Source organism: Macrobrachium rosenbergii, chromosome 56, assembly GCF_040412425.1.
Source record: "Macrobrachium rosenbergii isolate ZJJX-2024 chromosome 56, ASM4041242v1, whole genome shotgun sequence".
NCBI classification, from domain to species: Eukaryota; Metazoa; Arthropoda; class Malacostraca; order Decapoda; family Palaemonidae; genus Macrobrachium; species Macrobrachium rosenbergii.
The window spans coordinates 23,348,180-23,372,564 of NC_089796.1; the positions used below are offsets into that span (position 1 = coordinate 23,348,180).

The 24,385-nt window shown below is 44.6% G+C and overlaps 2 protein-coding genes across 3 annotated transcripts in view; one reads left to right on the top strand and one right to left on the bottom strand.

The window, feature by feature from the left end:
* Positions 1–24,385, bottom strand: part of LOC136836124 (uncharacterized) — a 61,294-nt gene that overhangs the window by 34,213 nt on the left and 2,696 nt on the right. The window lies entirely within an intron of this gene.
* Positions 15,354–24,385, top strand: part of Prp5 (pre-mRNA processing factor 5) — a 28,081-nt gene continuing 19,049 nt past the window's right edge. Inside the window, exons 1-2 of one of the 2 annotated variants that reach the window (XM_067101302.1) lie at positions 15,370–15,549; positions 16,277–16,402. The gene's annotated coding sequence lies outside the window, so the exon portion shown is untranslated. Of the gene's footprint in view, positions 15,550–16,276; positions 16,403–24,385 lie in introns of both variants that reach the window. The other variant, XM_067101301.1, reaches the window with a different exon arrangement.

The window sequence follows — 24,385 nt, forward strand, 5'->3', positions numbered from 1 at the left end:
TGCAGGTAATGAGCTATCTCCATTTACAACATACTTTAAACAAAACTTCAAAGTTATCCATGCATAACCCTGGTCCAAAGTCAAGCAGACAACTTCATTCAGTCATAGGTGTGACACATTTAGCTAACATATTATTGTACCATATTTAAAAAGATCTTGAATCTTCCATCATGCATTGATGGGTTGGGTTTTCACCACAAACTTAGGAACAAATGAGAGATCTCAAACCACTGTGACACACCAAGTTAGAGAGACTGAAGTTAGCTTACTCTATTCACTAATACTAAGGTTAGCAGGAACACTGTCTTGGACATCGTGACATCCCAATCCACAGTCTGCCTCAGGGGCACATACAGCTTTAGAAACTACATTGCTGGCAGTCCCATCCCACTTCAAAGGCCTAAGGCTGTGACAGAAGACATGAAGGAAGTCTCTGTTTTTAAGCATCTCTGCCTGTAAACCAGCCAGTTGTCAAGAATATGCAAAAGCATATCCTGTGTAAGAAGGAGCACCCTGACACTGAGGTAAAGACCTGAGGGGCTGTTGCCTGTCCAAAGTACTAGACTTTGAATTAGCGGATAGTCCCTTCACAGACAAAACTAAGGCACCCCAAAGGGATTGATAGATGGACATCTGATAATACACAACCCCCTTTTCCATTGAAAGCTTCATGTTGCCATCTTTAATAGAATCCATCATGGAACAAGTTGTTTCCCTCTTGAGGCAAGTCTGGGGCATAAAACTTGTTTAACGAAGAGAGGTCCCCAAGAGAGTTAAATGTAATAGGTTGGGGACAGGTTGTCTATGATTTAGCATGAATTCTTTTTCAACATCGCCCTCACCTCTACCAACACAGACTAGCTTTGAGAGAATTAATGAATGATGAACTGTCTGCTTTACAGCCACGCTCTTGAGCACTTAAAGCCATTTACGAATTAAGACAAGAACTGCTGATGTGATAACAGCTCGGCGGGGAAGGTTAGGTTACATCCTGGGTAGAATGCACAGCACAGGGTCACAAATTACTTAAGGGGATCCAAAGGGGTTAAATTCCCCAGCCAGCTGCACCCAAGGTTAGGTTGGGTAAAGGTAAGTCTGATTGGTAGAACTACAGTATAGTATAACTCCGCACAGCTTATTACCTTGGAAATTGAGTTTTTCTATAGTATTTTTGTTGCTTATCAAGAATTTACTGTTATTTTTTGGTAGTCGATTGTAATTAACCTGTAATTAACCTCAGAACTGATATGTTATTGTATGCTGGCCATCCTGGAATGCTATAGTGCATGTGCAGTGTTATAAGGGAACTTTTGGTGAAAAGTAGAGTTCCCTTCACAGGAGGGTGGAGCCCCCAGCTAAGTCACACAGCCTACTAGGTTAGGTTAGGGTATGTTATGTTAGTCTAATTCCTTTTATAATAGGCTTAGCCAATCCCTTCTTGAACATATGGGTCCTATATGCCTTGTGTATACACGGAACCATCCAGGGTGGCCATCATAACAATTACATGTCTCTTCTCTCTCCCTGTGTTTAACCCCATCCAAAACCCCAGTTCCTATTGGGTCCCCAATAGAGATGTGAAGTTAATAAGAACTGACCGCCAATAAACAACACCACCTCCTTCATCAGCAGTACTAAAAGTATGGGAAACTCAAAATTTCCAAGGTCATAAGCTGTGTGGAATTGTTCTATAGTTTTACCATCTCTGGTTAGATCACAAAACCTCTGAAATGCATACTGGCCTAGGCCTACAATGGTACTGACCCCTCACGCTGCAGTCACTCCTACATCCCTATATTCCATGTTAGTGTTCCTATTCCACCACCCAAAATCACCAGCTCACACCAAAAGTTAGTCCTCATTAGCCTATTGTTAAACATTGAGGGAACACTAGGCTAGTTTACGTTATTTCTGAGTATTAGCTCCACACAGACTGTCTGCAATGGTTCCGTGAAATAAAAGAGACATTAGGGAGCCATATGTTCAAGAAGGGATTGGCTAGGGAAATCTACCATAAAGGGAACCATACTAACCTAACGTACCCTAACCTAACCTAATAGGATAGGTTGTGTTACTTAGCCGAGGGACTCTGCCTCCTGGAGCCCCCAGTGAAGGAAACTCCACTTTTTACCAAAAGTTCCCGTATAGGCTAACACTGTGCACGCACAATGGCAAAAATATAATCAGTTGAGGTTAATTACAGGATAAGTACTGTCGAGCGACAAAAAATAAGGGTAAACTCACGATCAGCAACCAAAACTTGGTATTTCTAGGTAATAAATACACAGCGAGTATTTAGCGAGAAATGGCAGTTTCTTATAGTATTTTGGTTGCTTATTTACAATTCAACATTTTTTTTTGGCAGTCGGCTGTAATTAACCTGTAATTGTCCCTGAAGTCCATCCAACAAGGGGTTTCCTTACGATCTTCACAAGGCGAACGCGGCTCGTCTGTTTAGAATGGTTCATATCCCATCCGGCAAGTGCAGTACCTTGGAAACTGGTTTTTTCAACACTTTTAGGGATTCTGACACTGGTGGTGCATTTGTTTGTTGTCGGCCAAATGAAATGTCCCTTCGCCGTGTTTAGTACTGGCCTGGGGGGGTGGGGGAGTTACCCATACGTTAACAAGTTATTGCACTTGCCAGACGGGATATGAACCGTTCGAAGCGACATACCAGTGCTCTGTCTCGTGAAGATTGCATATGGAAACCCCGGATTCCCATCAGGGTCCCCCTTACCGTAGGGTAGAGTTCAAAGGTAAATTGTAAGTTAATTACAACCGACCGCCAAAAACTACCGTTAAATTGTTAATAAGCATCCAACATATACTATAAGAAACTGCCATTTCTCGCTAAATACCCGCCGTGTCCCTATAACTTATTTCTACCCAAAACTAATAAAAATGGTCAACTTCCAGAACTTAGTTCTACCGAAAAATAGACTTCGTCTGGCATCAGCAGTTTTGACTTCCACTAAACAGCCTGCAGCCCTACTGCAACAATACTACTGTACTGTAGCCCATCTGACAGCCTACCGTTGGGTAGGCCTACTGTAGAGGCCTAGGCCAAACGACAAATGTGCTAAGCTAGAAGTGTTTGTCAAATTGCCAAGTGAACCAAAGGGGCCTTCCAAATTTACACGGGGACATGATACAAACTATTCCATGGTATACTGGTCACTCGCTGTTTCTTTATAAAAAAAAATTTATGTATTCGCCTTTCGGCAACAAACTATCAGTTACAATACCTTCGTGTCTTCCGTTTATCCTTCAGAATCTCCGTAGTAGACTCTTCTTTATTCGAAGCCTCTGCCATGACTGAAGTCACAACGTTTCGGAGTTTCAGTCACACGCCAACATTGGCCATAAAAATGGAAAGTCAATCGTTCATTGCTAGGTGATGGCTGCAACTTGGTTCCCTTTTGTCTGTTTATTTGTCTCCTGTTGGGACTTGACTTAGTACAGTGGGCGCATTCGATTGTCTGCAGTTTGGAAGTTGGCTCAATATAGCATTGTGTGCTGCGCAATGTCATTATCGCCTCGTCCTTTCTCTCCCATGAACAGTGCATCTAAAATATTTTGTGATTGGATCATTATTTTGTAAAGCTAAAGATTTATATTTTCTGAAAGTTTCAATGGACTTAGTTAATAGTTTGGGACCGAAGTTAAAATTTAGTTGCGCTATCTTCAAATTCATTCAACCCGAAAACCTCCTCAAAAGCTGCCCAATTGTTTCATTCCTATCGAATTCATTAATTTGTATAGCTTGCATGTTTAGATTCTCCGTTCATAACTAATAATCTGAACGAAAACATTTGTTGTTTCACGAAAACTATTACAATAGCTGATTCGCTTTCAACACTACTTTTAATTGGGATACGAATAAAACTGTCCTTTACTATTATTACCTTAGCATTGATGCTTTGATCATGTTGCTGATCAGTTAACAGCATAGCTGTGTAAATTTCTCTAATTTTTTCACCAATAAAACGTTCACAGCAAAACACTGTAGCTCCAGAGAAAAAATTAAGGCAACAATGAATACCACAGTCATCCCTTCATGACTGAAGCAAGAATGAAATCCTACTACAAAAAATAGATAAATATATAAATGAATGAATAACGCCCATAGGTTAAGCACATTTACTTCATCAACATCACATAAATATGCACACAATGTAAACTGAATTATATATATATATACCTCCATCATGTGTACACTCTTGAACTTACCAGTCGGTGAAAGGGCGACAAATCGCGCCTCTCTTTCCTTGGGTTTCTCTTTTCGGATGAACAATAATCACGTCATATATTTTACCTGTCTTTATTTCAGATTCTTTGCGCACCTCATCTTATGCATCACTGCACGGCCTTTCTGCCGATATGTATATCTACCTTTTATGTGCCATGTAACAAATGTACGTATTTTTATGCTTGCCAGACAACACAAATTCTGTATGGACGCAGCGGGGGGCCTTTGGTCGCCCGCTACCTTTCTGTCCGCTTTTTGTCTTATAAACACCTGTCGAGAATAATAAAGGTCCCCCACCAAAATCACTTTCATGCATCATAATAAAGTCTTCATGTAACCTAACCATCTCACAGACTCATCAACATGATTACAGGCTGCTCTAGGAGCAAAGAGCCCGTGCTAACAAAGCCACTAAATCAAACAACAACAATAATAAAGGATCAGTCTTTCACTCCTGACTTTTCTTGAAGCCTCACACTGGTGACCCCGGGGCCCGGGTCAGGGACAGGTAGCGCGGTTTTGGCCCAGCCATTAACAGGCTAACTATGGCCGCACCCTACCATCAGAAAGCCTTTAGCGGACTAACTACGGCGTAAAGTTTAGGCCTCTGATAGCACCCTATCTGGCGGAAACCGCGCCATTAACGGATTAAATACGGCGCATTTTCCCGCGTTTTGGTGCGTGAGAAGTCAAGATGTCAGAAGTAGAACCTGGACATGGATGCCTTGGTCGACGACGCCCAGAAACTATACGAGTCCACCAAGGCCCCGACACACGCCGCCACCCTGAGTGCCTGCAACCTGCTAGGTCCGAGTTCGAGTCTCCGGCCGGCTAATGAAGAATTGGAGGAATTCATTTCTGGTGATAGAAATTCATTTCTCGGTATATAATGTGGTTTGGATTCCACAATAAGCTGTAGGTCCCGTTGCCAGGTAACCAATTGGTTCTTAGCCACATAAAATAAGTCTAATCCTTCGGGCCAGCCCTAGAAGAGCTGTTAATCAGCTCAGTGGTCTGGTAAAACTAATATATACTTTTTTGTTGGAGGAAGACGGCGACGACGACGGAGACATCAATGCCGTTTATAAGAAGAGACCACCATTCAGAAAGTACAAGACATGGCCAAACCTGGCATGGTGTTTCTACCATAGAAAGTTCGGGACCAACGCCAGAACCTGCAGGCCTCCGTGTTCTTTTACAAAAAACGACAAAGGTGGCCACAAGTAACAGCTGTGGCCACGAAATCCAACTCCCCCCGCCCAGCAGGGTTTTTCACCACAGACGAGATCTCCAAACGCCACCTGCTGGTGGATACGGGGGCAATGCAGTCAGTTTTCCTGCCACCCAGGGAAGGTTTAAAAAAAATACCTGACTCACTACCCTCCCTCATAGCAGCAAACGGAACTCCCATCCGCACTTGTGGCACAACGACCGGGGCTATCTCAATCCTGGGGCGCATTTACCACTGGCCTTTCGTCATATCGGATGTTAAGTTCCCTCTGCTGGGTGTGGATTTCCTAGGGCACCACGGACTTATAGTCGGCGTCGCCAGACAACGCCTCCTCGATACAGGGATATGCCATTCCCGTCAGCTCTCCACCAGACCCAGGATGCCCTCCATCTGCTCTGCAGCCCCCAACAGCTACATGTCCCTCCTACAGGAGTTCCCGGACGTGTTCAAACCAGACTGGCGTCAGTCACTCCGGGTCACCTTTTAATATTGATTCATCTAATAATTGCTCCTCTTATTATTGTCTTTTGGAGGGGAGAGTATTTGTAAGGGTGACAAATTGCGCCTCCCTTTCCTTGTGTTTCTCTTTTCAGTTGTACATTAATCACGTCATGTATTTTACCTGTCTTTATTTCAGATTCTTTGTGTACCTCATCTTATGCATCATTGTACGGCCTTTCTGCCGATATGTATATCTACCTTTTATATGCCATGTAACAAATGTTGTATGTATTTTTATGCTTGCCAGAAAACAAATCCTGTATGGACGCAGCGGGCGGCCTTGGGTTGCCAGCTACCTTTCCGTCCGCTTTTTGTCTTATAAACACCTGTTGAGAATAATAAAAGGCTTTACAGGCTGCTCTAGGAGCAAGAGCCTGTGCTGGCACAAGGCCAGCTAAATCTGAAACAACAACATAATAAAGGATCAGTCTTTCACTCCTGACTTTTCTTGAAGCCTCACACCAGCAAATGACCCAGAAACTGTCGCCTCGACACTGTTGTCCTCCCCCCACATCGAAATTTCATAAAAATATGTATTTCCTCTATGGGAAAAAGGAATCCAAAATAATCATTGAAGATTTTCAATTCATGTTTCCTAAACGATAAAAACCAGGGTAATACACGTCTTCATAATTGGGGAAACAAACACACTAACATATATATATAATATATATATATATATATATATATATATATATATATATATATATATATATGCTATATATATATATATATATATATATATATATATATATGAAGTATGAAATAATGAGCTCCTAGGAAGACAAGTACTGCTGGTTTATTGATGAAGCAACCGGCTTATTAAGAGGTGTGCGGATGTCGGCATATACACAGAGACCGCGGGTACAAAAATTTACAAGTGACTTTAGGTCAAACTATTTCTCTACATAAAACAGGTCGACAGGTACATACAGAAAACATGATTAACAATAGCTGGTTGGACATAAAAATACTCTGACACATATACATGGTACAAGGGCAAATGAACAGGTAATAAATATACAATTCACAATAATGATAATAAGATTGTTTTCGTCTGACCTTAGGTTGCATGTGAAGGCACAGCAGAAAATGGGATGTTTATCATAGAGAACCCACTGAATGGCGACTTTACAATACTCCCCCCCTAAAGATGTAGGTAATGTTTGATCAAAGCAGGTATCTGCTGGGCAGCGGAGGGGGCTCAGCCTTCTCAATGCCAGCTGGTGGGGTGTTTGTCTTCTTCGGTGCCCTATGGATGGGTGCGTTGGGGTGCCCTCCTGCCCGGTCAGGGCACCCGAGGTTTCTTGCAGGCGGACGGGCTGTGGGATGCCACCTCCTGGCGCGCGGGCTTTGAGGAAGTGCCCCGACTCTTCCTCCCAGAAATGAGGGCTTGAGGCAGTCTATCAATACCCAGTCTTCCTCCCCATGGACGGCCACCCGGAATGCCTTCTTGTTCCTCGTACCAGGGTCTCCCCGTAGACTTTTTCTGCTGCAGATGGGTCGCCGTTGGCTCTGGGGGTGGTCATCAGCCCGAGGAGGACCCAGGGCAGCTGGTACTCCAATTCTCGGAGGTGCAACGAGCCATGAGGGGCCTTCATGGGCTTGTGGAACCTCACCATTCCAGTGGCTGTGGGGTTGTGTGGTGGTGGTGTGGTGAGTGGTCCCCAGCAGGCATGCCAGGGTGGTCCCGGCCGGACAGAAAGCAGGGCCCCTGTCTATGGTTATATGGTCCGGGCACCCACGGCTGATCCAGCTGGAAAGGGTCCTCTGTGCATGCACTGAGTGGCTTCTTCCATGGCGTAGCACACGGGCCACCTGGTGGGCGATCGACGATTGTTAGAAGGTATCTTGCTCCTCTGATGGGAAGAGGACCCACTCGTCGGCGTGGATGTGCTAAAACGTCTCCCCAGCTGAGAAGTCGCCGCCGATTTGATGCCACGGCGATGCTGCATCCTTCTGTATGCCATGCCAGACAAACCTCTCCGCCAGTAGCTGTGGATGATGTTGAAGACCAGCCAACGACAGGAGGCGGGCACCAGTGGGCGGGGGTGGCCAGTGTTGACGTCGCTCAGCAGTGTTGGCCCTCCAGGAGCGAGGGGCACGTCCTTCCACTTCCGTGACGCGATGGCGTTGTGGTAAGCTGGAGTCTCTGGGTCAGCAGCTTGTTCCGCAGACCGAGGTCCTCATAGTCAATCCTGAGCTTTTCGTCAGTTTCGATCCTCGAGGAGGGTGTCGGCTAATGGGTTCTTCTTGCCGGGAGGTACTTGATGGTGCAGGTGAACTCCGCGGTGCTGCTGCTGCCTGGGATTCAAGCATCCCAGCTTTGTGAAGACTTGGACCAGCGGCTGGTGGTCCGTCAGAAGAAGGCGTACCCTCCAGGAGAATTTGAGTAGGCGTGCCGCCTGGTACACATGAAGAGTTCCCTGTTGAAGGTGCTGTAGTGTGGGACTCAGTGGGGCTGAGTTTCTGCTGAAGAAGGCGATGGGCTGAGGGCTCTGTTGATGACTTGCTCAGGACAGCCATGGCGCGATGCTGCTAGCATCCGTTGTCAGCTGGAGGGCGCTGGGGTCCTGGTGGGCCAAAACTGCCTTAGTGGTAGCGGCCTTCACTGGGGAGGAGGCCCTTTGCTGGTGAGGCCCCCTCTAAGGTCTTCGAGACTGACCCTTAAGGATCTCCGTCAGGGGAGCCATGGTCTTGTGTGATCCCGGGATAGATCTCCTGTAGTAGTTGACCATTCCGAGGAATTCTTGTGCGACCCTGGTAGGGGTGGGAACCTGACGATGGCCTCAACTTTCTATGGAAACTGGGCGGGGCCTCCTGGGAGAATCTCATGGCCTAGGAATTCCACCTTATTGATGCTGAAGGTGCACTTTTTGAACCTGGCAGCGAGCCACTCTCTCCTGCAGGACCTTCTGGACGTGCTGTAAGGTGTTTCCCTGTAGGATCTGGAAAAAAATTAGGATATCATCAACGTGCAGACAGAGGTTCAGGTCCCCAGGATGCTGTCCATCAGTCTCTGAAAGAGTCGCCTCGTTCCTCAGGCGGAAGGTGGGAAGAGCGAGAAGATGTAGGACCCGAAAGGCATGATGATGGCAGTTTTGGGGGGTGTCCTCTGGAGCTACTGGTACCTGAAAATATGATTTCAAGAGATCTAACTTTAAGAATATTTTGGCCCCATGGAAGGAGGCCATTAGGTCCTGCATGTTTGGTAGAGGGTAGTGGTCGGGTTCTGTAGCAAGGCTGAGCCACCTGTAGTGGCCGCAGGTTCTCCAGGTGCCGTCCGCTTTCTGTACCATGTGAAGAGGGGAGGCCCATGGGCTGGGAGCCTTCTTGCATATGCCCATCTGTTCCATCTCGGCAAAGGCCTTCTTGGCCTCCTGAAGGCGCTGTGGGGGAAGCCTCCGGAACTTTGTGTGCGTCGGGGGCCCCTTGTCTTGATGTGATGATATATCCCGTGTTTGGCAGGGGCCCTGGGCACCTGATGAAGCTCGGGTTTGAACACCTCCGGGAATTCCTTCAGGAGGGAGCCATACTGGTGGGAAGTGACGGAACAGATTGTGGGCTCCCTGGGGCCCAGCAACAAGGGCAGGGACTGGCAGGACTCGGTGTCCAGCAGGTGCTTGCGGCCGACGTCGAATGCCAGTCCGAAGTGGGCAAGGAATTCCGCACTCAGGAGCGGGGTCCTAACATCCGCGACGATGAAGTTCCACTTGTACCTACAGCCTAGGATGGAGAACAACAGGCTGGCCGTCAGGGAGGCAGCTGGGTCCGGCGGACATCTGCGGTCCTCTCTGGAAGGTGGGAACACTGACCTAATGGCCCTAGTGTCGATCAGCATCATCCTGCCGGAGATAGTGTCGCGGACGTAGAACCCTACTGGTGTGGGGCCCTTGGGTGTTTCAGATGCTACTGCCATGGCAGCCTGTGAGGGTGGCCACTGCTTCCCCCATTTTTTGGATGGGCGAAAAGGCAGGGGGCTTCGCAATTTTGGGCAGCTTGCCGAGCCTCTGGTGGTAATAGCAAAGCCCTGGCCTTTCCTTCTTCTGCTGGAGAGGTGGCCTCCTCCTGTCAACAGCGTTGATCCCCTTGTAAAAACACCTGCAAAGTCATTCGTGAATTCTCTGATAAAAGTGTTAATTGTAAAGTCTCTGCTGGGCAAGTTTTCTGTGGTGATGTCCCATTTTCTTTGCCTACAATTAGTCACACCCTAGCGTCAGTCAACGCAAGTTCAATCATTTAACCTATGTATATATTTTGTTTACCTGCTGTCAAAAATGCATCACATGTTTCTTCTTTCACAGGCATCAAGGTGTATCAATTCCATTTTCTGTCTGTTCTTATATTGTATAGTGTACTGGTTCAGTTCTGTATTTATTGTTATTTATGCTCGACCTCAGGTCACTGGAGGTTTTCATTGTATTCAGTCGCGCGGCGCTGGTCTGCGTATAAACTACCTAGTTCATGAATAAAGTAGCAGTAACCTTTTCCTGCTCGTTTCTTTCGCACCTCTTAAAGTGGTGACCCCGGAGTGGTTCCCGAAACCATTAGCGGACCCATACGGCGACTCAGTCTTGGCTTCAGGAACTTACTCACGCCCTTAGCGGACTAATCACAGTGCTGAACCAGCATTTGGGCGTGCTGACTCTCGTCGGCAAAATCACCAGCGTCATTAGCGGACTCACACAGCGCGCTCCTAAGTGCGTTTTGACACAAGTACCTCACTCCAGTTAAGAGGGCAAAGAGCGAGTATGGACGCGGACAACCCTTCCCTCGTTCAGTTAACCACTAACCTAGCGGATTCGGATGTCTACCTCCCCCCTCATATCACCTGCACCTGCCCCTGCGCCGAGGCTCTTACACTCCTCCACACCCCTGCCAGCGCCCTGCACTCTCCCCTGCCCAGGGCCCTGCCCAGCAGGACAATGGCCAAGTTACTGTCAGGGAAGTTCATCTGGCACGGAATGCAGAAGGATGCAAGGTCCTGGGCAAGGCAGTGCCTGCAGTGGCAAACCAGCAAGGTGGGGTGTTACACCGAGTCTGGGGTAGGCGAGTTCCTGCAGCCAGAGTGACGCTTTGGCCACATCCACATCGACATCGTCGGGCCCCTTCCCCCATCAGGCGGGTCCAGATACTTCCTGATGGCGGTAGACCGCCAATGCAAGAAGCCACAGCCAGCGCATGTGCTGAGGCCCTGCTCTCCAGCTGGATCAGCCGCTGCGGCGTCCCAGACCACATCACAACCGACAGGGGTCCTGCACCCTGTCTGAGTTGTGGTCCGCCCTGGCTCAGCTGCTGGGGACAATGCATCACACCACCACGGCCTACAACCCAGCGGCCAACGGCTTGGTCGAGAGGTTTCATAGGTCCCTGAGGGCGTCCCTTATGGCCCGTTGCACTGCTGAGGACTGGAAGTACCAGCTGCCGTGGGCCCTCCTTGGGTTGAGAACCACCCCCAGGGCCGACGGCACCCCGTCTGTGGCTGAAAAAACCTACGGCGAGTCCCTCGTGGTCCCGGGTGAGCTCGTGACAGAGGATCGCCACAACCCCTCGGACCAGAGGCTTCGCGACATAGTCGGCAAGTTCGCCCCCCGCAAGCGGACATATACTGACAGGTCGGCCACCTTCACGGCGCCTGGGCTGGCCTCCACCACCCACATCTTCGTCAGGGATGACGCCGTCCACCCGCCACTGACCAGGCCTTACAGGGGACCCTTCCGCGTGCTCAAGCGGAACACCAAGGCGTTCCTGCTCGCACTTCACGGGAGGAACGACTGGGTGTCAATTGACCGGGTCAAGCCCGCCCTCCTGGAAGAGGACACAGATGTCACCACACCACACCCTCCGCCTGCTCAGTCTTCGCCACAGCCGGGCCCTCGTAAGGGGTGGAGCGCGGCTGCCCCGAAAAGTCAGCTCACACCCGCAGTCAGGCAAGCCCATGCAGAGGGCATTCCCGATGTCTCACGGCGGGGCTCCCTGCAGCGCCCTGGCGAATCACGCTGACTAATCAGGCGTTACCACGTCTTGGGAAGTATTTTGTAAAGACATCTGCAAAGTCATTCGTGAAGTCTCTGCTAATTGTAAAGTCTCTGCTGGGCAAGTTTTCTGTGGTGATATCACATTTTCTTTGCCTACAATTAGTCACGCCCTAATGCGTCAGGTCGCATAAAGTTCAATCATTTAAACTATGTATATATTTTGTTTACCTGCTGTCAAAAATGTATCACATGTTTCTTCTTTCTGAGCATCAAGATTGTATCCAATTCCATTTCTGCCTGTTCTTATATTGCAAAAGTGTACTAGTTAGCTGTATTTATTGTTATTTATTATCGACCTCAGGTCACTGAGGTTTTTTCATTGTATTCTCTTGTGCGACACCCATGAATAAAGTAGCAGTAACCTTATCCTGCTCGTTTCTTTCGCACCTCTTAAACCCTCTGTGGTGGGTCCTCCGGCTAGAGGCTGTTGATGGGGTGTGGGGCGTGGGCGTCTGCTTCGCTGCCCTCTTGGAGTCCCTCAGCTGCTACGCCACTTTGATCAGGTACTCGACTGGCAGGGTGTATGGTTCTGTGATCTGCCCACGGACTTTTGGGAGTAGCTGCTGCAGGAGGATCTCCCTCGACAGGCTAATCTCTTTGCGCCTGCCACTGCTGTCAGTCTCGGGGAGGAGGAGGAGGTCCTGGAGGGTATGCCACGTCTGTAATAGGTTCGTGTCCTGCCAGGGGGTTGATGGCGAGGTCGAGGGTGCGGGCAGTTATCTTGGAGACCGGCAGGGAGCAGGTCTCGATGAGAGTGGCCTTTAACTCCTGGAAGGTGGCAGGGCTCGTCGTTGTCGTCACCCACGGGGTGACCTTGTATATTTCCTCCGGTAGGGCATTGATAGTGATGTCCGCCTTCAACACCTCATCGGTCAGGCCTGCCACCCTGAATTGCCCCTCGACCCTGTAGAGCCAGGATGCTGGGTTCTGATGGGTGAATGGCGGCAGCTTTATGCTGAGGGCCGCCCTTGGTTGGTCTGTCAGGAGGGGCATCGCGTGGGGGCGGGCATCAGCGTGGAGGGCGCGGGAGGTTGCCGCAGAGGAGACGTCTGCCTCCGAGAAGTTTCGCGTGAATTTGTATGTGGGTGGGGATGTCCGTGTCCATGCTCATTCGCTTTCATGGGTATGAGGAACACTTGCGTCAATACAGGCTTAGGAGCATGCGTGTGGGTCATGCGATGCCAGTGATTTGCCGATGAGGGTTGGTAACACCCGAACGCTTTGTTAGAGCGCTGTAGTTAGTCTGTTAGGGGCGTGGACTGGTTCATCGGGCCAAGATTAAGTCACCGTTTGGGTTCGTTAATGGCTCTGGGAACCACTCCGGCGGTCACCACTGTGAGAGATGAGAAATAATGAACAGGAAGACAAGTACTGCTGGTTTATTGATTGTTGTTTTAGATTTAGCTGGCCTTGTGCCAGCACGGGCTCTTGCTCCTAGAGCAGCCCGTAAAAAGTTTAATGATGAAGCGACCTGCTTATAAAGCGGCGTGTGGACGTCGGTGTATACGCAGAGACCGCGGGTACAAAATTTTACAAGTAACCTGAGGTCAAACTATTTCTCTACACAAAACAGGTCGACAGGTACATACAGAAAACATGATTAACAATAGCTGGTTGGACATAAAAATACTCTGACACATATACGTGGTACAAGGGCAAATGAGCAGGTAATAAATATACAATTCACATTAATGATAATAAGATTGTGTTCGTCTGACCTTAGGCCGCATGTGAAGGCACCGCAGAAAACGGGATGCTCATCATAGAGAACCCATTGAGCCGGGACTTTACATCCCGAAATTACTACAGGATATATATATAGGCTATATAAAATTCTATATAAATCATGTAATGATTTTTATTTTTGTCAAACTGGAAAAACACTGGAGGAGAAAACAGAATAGAATAAAAAATGTGTAAGAAATGCTCAGGTAAACAGTTGAATTTTTGTGTTTGTTACAGTTGTTAGTGAGAACAACCATACAACCAACTGGACCGGGGCAAAAAAAGATAGTTTATTCTAAATATTCACTGGAAAGGAATAACATTGAGACTAGTTTTAAAAAATAAAATTATGGTCATAATGTGAATATCAGTCAAGGCATGTATCAAAGAACAACCATACAACCAACTGGACCGGGGCAAAAAAGATAGTTTATTCTAAATATGCACTGGAAAGGAATAACATTGAGACTAGTTTTAAAAAGTAAAATTATGGCCATAATATGAATATCAGTCAAGGCATGTATCAATTTGATCCTATAATTTCAAAAGAAATTCTTAAATGTTTAAAATTTAAGGAAGGTAGTTGATATGTATGGAAAAAGGATAATCATATTGTAATCATAGTACAGGGCCCTAGCACTAATGAGTTTTGTCGCCCCTTCCCTTTTGACACCTGTCAGGTGTAGGCTTTTAATTGACAACGGTTTGTATTTTTGTTCGTAGCCTACTGTCCCCCTAGCGGCCTAGCATATACTCGTATATTGTGATTCCTGCCACTATGTATCAGTGAATCAGTTCTTCGTTAATGGCTTAAAAATAAAGTCGAAACCCTCCAGGGCCTACACCCAGTCACTTAATTTTTTTTGCCTGTGGTGATGTCATATACATACATACATACATACATATATGTATATACTGTATATATATATATATATATATATATATATATATATATATATATAAATTATATATATAAATTATATATATATATATATATATATATATATATATATATATATATATATATATATATATATATATATATATATATATATAATCCAAATTTGTACTTTAAAGAGAATGTTCTCACGTACAGTAGTTATTCATAGATTTTGTGAGGTATAAAAATATCTAAACAAAACAATGATTTTGACATTTTTTTCACTAAGCCTAAATGCGCCTTTATGGTCTGTTAACCGAATACCCAGATTGTTACAACGACAAATTTGACTTCTAGACATACTATGAGATGCCATGAATGGTATCATGCAGGGATTCAAATACCTAAACTAGGAAGGAAATTACATTTATTTCAAATTTCATTGCAGTGCGCATTCAATATCACTATTTCAGAAATCGATCGTTTGAAAGAATGTGCAGCATAAACAGAAAGAACGGTGTAAACGTGTACATCGCGCAAGTAATACGTTGTACGTTCGTTTCAGAGTCATTGGTTGACTCTGTGAATTACGATTGAGTATATATGTTAATTTATTTACATATGATTTAATTTAATATTAAAAATACTATTTAGAATATATAAAAAGTTATCATGTGCATTAAGTTTAAATAATAAAATGAAATATAGTAAATTGTCTAAAATTGCTGGAATAAACGCCCCCATCAGCAAGCATTCTACTTACCTGATATCTATCAAAACAAACTAGGCAAACAAATGAGGCCGACACGTACCCGTAAATTATTTACGTACCCAGGTGAAAGAAGAGTGAATAATCAGTTTCAAAGAAGAGTGAAGCATTTATGAACACGTGGTGGCTCTACAGTTAAATACGACGGGAGAGGTAATTACATTTTGCCTTTCGTGTTGGTTCTGGGCCAAGGCAATGGCTCCTAGCTTAGGCTACCGGTAGGTGAGCTGGGTCGGGGTTCAGACTAAAGTCCTCCACGACGAAATCTTCTCAGTTAAGTGTAAATGAGAACGTAGGGTTAACACTTTAAAAACAGCTTATGATGAATTACCCAACAAATAGGCTAGGGCTAGGCCTAAGACCTAAAACATGACGTAGGCAAGGCCTAACACAGGGCTGACGTAGGATTACGCCCCTCAGTTTTTCTTCACCTCTTATCTTGTGTTATGGTAGTGACTATTTACCTTAAGCAATAATAGTACTCCAGTGTTTTAAATATGATTTGCTTATATTTTAGTGTTTGAGGCTAGGTAAAATTTTACGTTAGTAGGTATTAGCTACACAGTGAGCACCATTGTTAGGCCTAGTACTAGGCTAGGGTAGGTTAATCATACAGACTAGGGGTCCAAATTCACTGCATTAGGGTACGTAAAGTCAAGATCAGCACACAGATTTATCAGATATTTATTGAATCATGGAAAATGATGAAAGAATGATCAGTATATTTGTGCACAGAGGCAGGGACTGTAAAAGCACGAAGGGAATGAAGGGGAAACGTAAATAAACAAAAACATGTTTGAGGGGATACGGACACATAGAATTTTGATAAAATCGTAAAGCTCTGTTTCTCTTTTAAGAGATTAACAGCTCATTTTTTCAGATTGATCAAAAAGTGGCTGCTGAAGAGCTAGATCCCGTGCCAGGATCCTACCTGTACCCTAGGCTAAAGTTCCTAAGTGCTCACTCCACAAACACAGTTGCGGGCACACTACACTATTCACATGAGGTGCAGAGCTTTATTCCCTTTGTTTTTTACAATTTCTGCTTCTGTAAGCAAGCATACTTCTGTTTGCAGACCTGTCGAAATAAGAAATTGAAAATAAGAAAGGAAACTTAAAGACCATACACACACAAGGGAATAGTGAATTTGGACCTCTAAACTATAGGATTACCCTAGGCTAACCCTGGTAGAACTGAAGACTAGCTTAATACCATGCCAGCTGGTTTGGTAACTACCAAAATAGGAGCTTTGTTTAGCACCATCTCCTTGGGGATGAGCGTATAAACATAAAAGATGGTAAAATTCATCAAAAAGGGCTGTAAATAGGCTAACTTAAGTTAACACAAACATAAACCAAAGACATAAATAAAAACATGAATAGAAGGCAGTGAATATTCCGGTTGGAGGCTGGTGGGAACCAGGCCACAGTAGTAGTCTTCAGTTTTACCACATTTTATAGTAAAATACCATAATAGGCCCTGTACACCATCTTTTGATTGTTTCAGTGTTCATCCCTTAGGGCTAGGGTAAAATTGCAGACTACTACTGTGGCCCCTAGCTTGGCAACTACTGTTGGTTTATGTGCAAAATTAATGCTGTACTTAGTACCAGCCCCTTGGAGATGAATGTAAACCATAAACAAAAGATGGTAAATAACATGAACATAAACAAAAATGTAAGCAAAAGACAGTAAATATCACAGTTGGCTAGTAAAATTACACTCTTAATGCAGCCTGCTTCCTGCCAGTTGCCAGCTGAGATATTTACCATCTGTTCATGTGTTTGTTAAAATTTATGTCTTTTGCTTATGTTTATGATAACTTTTTTTGCATTCATCCCTGGTGGCCCTCATTTTGCATGTAAACCAGTAGTTGCCAAGCTAGAGGATCCCCAGTAGTAGTCTGCAATTTCACTTGTTGTATGTTAAACTATTATTGCATTTTGGACTTGAAAATATTTTCCATTTTTTTAATGGGTGCTTTGAACATTTCTGACATTTGTTTCATTAGTGTTATGTCTGTGGCTGGGAGGTTACTTTGATACTTACATAACTGGCCTTATTAATTGCCACAATGATGTAAAGGGGAACAGAACAAAAAAAAAGGGTAAGGTCACCAAGTGACAATCCTAGGCATTTACAGTTACTCTAATTACAAATTTACAGGGTACTCTAATTACAAATTTACAGGGTAAATTAACAGCATTAATAATACCAGGACACCACTAAATGTTTAATAGGAAAGAACCCACTTGCAGAGGGGTGTAATAAATAAGTAGAATCTATTCTGTGGATGAATTACATTAAATACAACGGAGTTTTCTAATGATGCAGTTCCTGGAAATCTTGGGTCAGGATAGACACACACTTGGTTAAAGAACATTGGACATCACTCCTGTAGGGACACAGATGTATAAGTAACACATTGCCTAATTACAATCCCACACATTATATAAATTATGGCAAGAGTTGGGAGGGAATGTTATTTTTATATAAGCTACTTACCAAGTAATTACATAGCTATTAGTTTCTATTACCGACAGCTAGAATTTTGAAATTCGCTGTAGCGCTACTTTGTTTTGGCTAGGCGAGTGACCTCGACCACTTTTGGGGTAAGAGAGGAACCAGCTTAGCAAATGAGCTCAGTATGTTTCTGCCGGCTGATGGCTGTGGTTACAGTGATTGGCAGCAGCAGTTTTTTGAAATTTCTCTTCTCTGTTGATCTTGGATCATTGGTGAAAGTATTAGCTTTATGGTATCTTTTCGGCACAGTTAATTAGTGTCAGGTTTTCTTTGAAGACTAGTATTACCGAATTTGACAATTATTTGGACTTTCTTTGACTCGCCTTGTCAGCATGTCCAACTCGGGCTCTCAGAGCGTTAGGTATTGCAGTAAAGGCTGCAATACGGGACTGATTAAAGCATGTTAAAGCATGTTATGACCCTCATACTCTCTGTGCTTCTTGCAGGGGTCAGATTTGTTCCCCTGAATTTACCTGTAATGAGTGTGTCTCTTGGGATCCGAAAATGTGGAAGACTTTGAATAGTCATTTGATGAAATTAGACAGGGATAAAAAGAGAAAAGCAGCGGCTAGAGGTAGTAGTAAGAAGATTTTTAGCTAGTCAGTTGTCGGCAAAATCTTTGTCTGATAATTCTGATTCTTTATCCTTTGTTCCACCTGATCCCATGTCTCAGTCTGTTCTGATTACTCTGCACCCTGGCTCCCTTACTCCCGATCCCGACCTCATTACCAGCCTTGAATCAAGAAGTAATCTTAAGTTTGGATTACTCTTCAACACGATGGAAAAAATTGGTTCTTCTGTTAAAGTCTTAATGGACAAAGTGAATGTGAATGGTGATAGTGAAGTGTTAGTGGAGGAGGTGGCTGTATGTCCCGCCGATTTTCTTAGGCCAAGGTCCTGGCAAACTCCCCTAAACCTGGGAGGAGCCAAACTACGCTTCAAAAGGGAAGTTCAGTGGGGTCTGCCCACAGGCAGTCCCCCTTAGTTGTAGCTGTTGCTGATTCCCAGGTTACAATAGGGCGCTGCTGGAAAGGTGTCTGTATGGAATTGGATCGTCTGTCCTCTAGTATTTTCAGCAGTGCTCCAGTCCTAGGCGCCAATGGCTAGGCGAATCTCGTCCTCTGAAAAGATGCGCCTCGGCCGCTTCTCAACCTTCTGCTGTTCCGATTAAGAAGGCTAAAGAGGCTTCTCCAGAACGTCTTCCTTCCTGTAGCTTCTGGGACAGTCCGGAACGTTTCTCCGAGGATCAGTCAGCATTAATAGGACAAGTTCTGCCTTCTAAGCACTCTACTTCTTGGAAGCGCTCTTTGGCATCGAGAAGTCGTCGTCTTCTAAGCGTGCATCTTTTGCTTCGGAGGACTTGCCGAGACAGGTTTTGATGTCGGAACTCTCTCCAGCACCCATGCGCCCAACTCCTGTGCTTGTAGTGCCTGTACAATCTGCTGTTCCTGAATCTTCATTGGTGGAGGTAGTCATCTGTGGCGCCGAAGTGCCCAGTGGCGCCAGATCTTCCTTCTCCAGTTCATCTGTTGTGTGTCCATCATATCCTGAGCGCCTCTTTGCTGAGCGCTCTTTGGCTCCCGATCATCCATCAACTCCTGAGCACTTGTCGGGTCCCGAGTGCCCATTGGCATCCGAGTGCCCATTGGCATCCGAGCGCCCATTGGCATCCGAGCGCCCATTGGCGCCGTTCCCCTCTTGCAGCAAGACACTTTTTTGGCACCCAAGGTTAGTACCGCTTCCAAGCGCCCGATTTCGTCTGTTTCTTCGGCAGAGCCTATGTCTTATTTGGTTCTACCTGCTCTGGCAACGACAGTTGCGCCTTCTGCTTTGGATCCTTCTGTTCAGTCGATCCAGCGCAAATTGGACAATATCCTGGGGTTAATTCAGAAAGCCCCATCGGTCCCCCAGCCCATTGCGTATCTGTTGCCAATTTCTTCAGAGGAAGAGAGAAAAGCGGACCTTGTTTCCCCTCCATCGGCGTATGTCTCTTTACCCAATTTTCTGCTGGTGACTTTTCCTGATAACTTCTCTCCTGCAGCTCTGGCATCTCCGGCTTTGACTTACATTATGGATAACTGATGCCTTCTTCAAAACTACTAAAATGGTACTGTCCTCTTCAGCTAGGAAGGCTCTCCCGTTGAAGCAAGAGAGCGGGGAAGAGCCTCCTTTTCTTGCCCTCCATTTAGGCTGTCACAGAAGATACCATCTTTGTATCGACGGAGGCTCCTTCCATGGGAGTGCCTGCCTGCCAGGAGACCTCTCCCAGTTTAGTTGACTCACTCCAGGTGGTTGGCATTCAATGCAGCCAAACTTGTTCATTCTTAAGTTGGACCATCTGATCAAGCATTTGTTCAGGTATTGGAGTGACCACCTGCGACTGGCAGTAGTAAGCTCGTTAAAGTGGAAAAAGTCCCTCCTGTTGAGGGGCCTCTCTGGATTTTTGAGGTCATCTCTTGCCTCGAAAAAACCTGTTGGCGCTCTTTTAGGTTAAGTTCCTTTTGCAATGGGCACTCCTCAAAGACGAAGCTTTGGTGTTCATACACCCAGTCAAAATTTCGCGCCAGAAGTCTGCACTCTTTCGCCTCTGGACAAGCTCTTTTCCCTCCAAATGACTGTGCTACAGATTGCGACTGATCTTCATACAAATCTCAACATTCTGTCAATAGGCGGCCTAGGAAGTCTCTGGGTTTCCCCTAGGACAGTATTTGTGCTGACATTGAAAGGCAGTCAAATAGCTTCCCAGACCTCGGGTCTTTTTCAGTTGCTGGTAAGAAGTCCTGTACAAACCACCCACAGGAGTGGAGATCTCATCCTTCCTACGCACACCTGTGGGATTTGTGGCATCGAGTTCTGAGGCGTTGGAAACAAGAGGTGCAGAGTATTTGGATTGCTCCAAGTTTAAAAGAAGGATTTCGTAATGGTTTCTGTAAAACGTTTGGCAACAAGCCTGTTTATTGTGACCTGTATTTTATTCTCTGAGAAGTTTTCTGGTGCACTCTCCCAGAAGTGACAGCTCTCCTCATAAACTTTGTATGAACTAGTCCAGGACACCTCATCTCTGGGGTTCACCACAATCCCCACTGTTATGTAGTCCCAAAGCATTAGGGGGGCTGGAGGCACGTTCTGGATGTCACTGTCTGAACTTGTAGATGAGCCAACCAAATTCAAGATGAGCGTCCAGTCAGTCCTTGCATCCATTCATTGGGTATTGGATGATCCAGCAAGAACATTTAACTAATACTTCCATGTCCCAATCCATTTTTATTTCTTGGGATTCTAATTTTTTAAGGTTTGTGGAGCGAAAATTTATAGTCAGAGCCTTTGCTTCCGGTTTGTTGTCAGCCCACAGGTATTCACTCGTGTTCTTGCCCCAATGGCAATTTGGTTATATCTGATAGTCAACATTTTTTTATCTTGACTTGCCAAATGCTCTCAGTTGAAGGAAAAATAGCGGAGGACCTTCAAGACTCCCTTCTTCTCCCCAGGATTTGGGCCTCTTGTTGAATTTAAAAAAATCATGACTCCTTCTCAGGAGATCATTTGGGGATGGTCTCCTCTTATATTTGGGGAAAGTGGTGATTTTTGGTTTTCCCTATAAAGGAAAAACTCCTACTTCAGAATTTCAAAATTCCTTCTTTGTTTAAGTTGGATGAGCCTGTTAGGGACTCTGTCCATGGACAGTTTTGGACTCTAGAGAGGCTTCACTATAAAACTATTTATTCCTGAAATGTCATTTGGAACAGGAAGAAGGACTCCGGATTCTTTCATTTTCAATATGAAGAAATCCTGGATAAATCTGGCCTGGTTATCCAATACAGTAAACTCTAGTGTAAGTCACTTCTCCCTCTGAACCCGTTATTGTTTATTCCAACCTGCTTTCAGATAGGTTGGAAACCCTCCATGGTGTTGAACAAAGTTTCATCTTTCAAGCTCAAACAGAAATGCATAATGTGAAGTATTGGCAACTTTTTCACTGGGGATTACAAGTGTTTCATCAGTGTCGAGGAAGACAGTTTCATCATTCGGACATATATTCACCACTCTATCTTATATAGGAAAACAAATAACTCATTCTTTGTCTCCCTTTGCCAAGCAACAGAAACCCCTTCTCATTTGGGCAGACCAGAATCGATTAGATCCTACCAGATTCATCAGGGATCCTGTTGCAAAGTTTTATCCCAGATATTTTGATCTCATTTATCTTCATCCCACGAGTGGAAACTCTGAACCTCTGTTTATTTATGGTGATGTTGGGAAGACCGATTCTGGTTTAGCAACACCAAAAATAATGGTCTCCCCCAAGTTAGACCAGATCCACAAGCTCTCACTGATGTCTTGATTAGACATCTTTACACCTTTCTCAGGATGCCTGAAAGTGTTAAACAAATTTCAGACTTCGGAACCTAAAGATGGCGTTACCCCCATTGCTTGTGCATGAAAGAATGGTTCATCAGCATTTGTTAGACTTCTAGTAGACATTCTCTTGTCAATTCTCAAAACCCCTGTTGTCGCCACCACAGGCACATTTTAGAAGGTTCTTTCAAAGGCAAGATCTCAGCTCTGACCTTTCAGACTGTCTTCAGATTGGAGTCTGGAAGGATTTTTGAATGCAGTTGCGGATGCTGTTATCAGTGTCATGTACATTTCAGGACAAAGTTTCAAGTAAGCGCTCAGTTTTTCAGTGACTGGTGCAGGATTACAACATCTAGATCTCCATCCCATTGTAAAGTGGTGATCCTTCTATATTTGGAGTCTACCAGGAACCTCTCATCTCAACCATTCAGGGGATACAAAGCCTGTTGAGCTCTGTTTTTATGATTTTGTTGTTTCATTCTCTCCTCCATAAGGTTTTTTGATACATCAGAAATGGTTTTACGACCAGCAAATAGATTGAGTAACCTGGCATTTAGGATTAGTGCTAGTGACTTTGCAGCCATGTTAAATCTGAGTCTCTCTCTCCTTAAGGGGACCTTACTAGGAAAACTGTGCTTCCTAGTAGCATTAGTCTGATCCCAGAAGTTTCTAATTCACGAGTCACTGGATCCAGGTTGTGTTTCTTCTCTAATGCAATTACTTCTCTGATAGGATTTTTAATGAATAGTCCTATACCAGCCCTTTCTTGCTCTCATTGTTTGTTTGATATCTTAGGTCTAGAAGTAGAAAAGAACCTCTGCCCTGTAAGGGCATTAAGATTCATTACTGGATGGTTAAGATCTCCTTTTTAAAAGCTGACCTTTGTGCTTTTAGGATCCCTATCTTTCTTTGAAAAATTTGTGGCGTTTTGCAAGGATTTAATTCTTCATTTCGCTCTCTCTTACATAAAGGTGTTTGTCTCAGTGAACATCATAGCGAATGGAATTTAAGGGCTTGTTTTTTTTCTTTTAGGCATAAACCCATCTCATCATTCAAACAACGTTTTGACACCATCAGCCTCATTATTCCACATTAACTATGAAAATTCAGTACCTTGTAAGGCCTATTTCCGTTGCTGGATTCAGGTTGCTTTCTTTTCCTTCCATTTTTCACCTTGATTGGTAATTCTCCTATAACCTTAGTGTTTCTTGACTATTTGGATAGCTCACCAGTTTTTATCCACAATGGTTGGGTAATGGGTATGCTGTAATGTTTGGCTATAGGTGATTGTGTTTTGTTTTGTTACTCTCTGGTTGTATTTCTGGATTGCCCAGGGGCAAGGCAAACTGATTATTCTTTGTATTCTTGGACACTCCTTTTTCAGGACTTCTGGAAATGACTCTGGCATATCTATATTGCTATCGTTTAAAAAGAGCTTTGTGTTCATTTGCAGCTCTGTCAACAGGTAATGAGGTTCAGCAAAATTTTACACTGCAGCCAAAAAGCAATATTCAATTTCTTTACATTACTAATTTCAAATGTACAGTATTGCCATTTGTACCATTCCTCACTCTATAATGTTGTTAAGTAAAAACTATGTAATTAGCTTGCTAAAGTTCAAATTTTTAATGCTTGTTTTATATATGCTGTACTTACAAGTATTTACAGATCAGGAGCCCTCCACTCCCCCTCCATGGATGATGGCATAAACACTCCAGCTCGTTTGCTAAGCTGGTTCCTCTCTTCAGAAGTGTGTAGGTCACTCGCCTTCAAAACAAAAAGTAGCGCTACCCTTGAATTTGTTTATATGCAGTAATGATTAACTTTTGTCTATGTAATTTATTTAATAAAATATTTTTATTATAAAATATTTTTGAATGGTGTTTTCTGGGCATAGAAATGTAGCGTGATATAATTGACTTGATAGTGGATATTTTGTCATTCTGTTAGGCTAATCCAGGCAAAACTTGTTTTGCTATCGCCCGAGCAATTTGTAGTTTTGCCCTGAATAATTCTTGCATACACGCCATTGGAAAGTCAATTTTCCATCAGTGGAGTTTAGAATTGTAGACTGTTCACAGACAAATCATTGATCATTTATAACCTGCTTC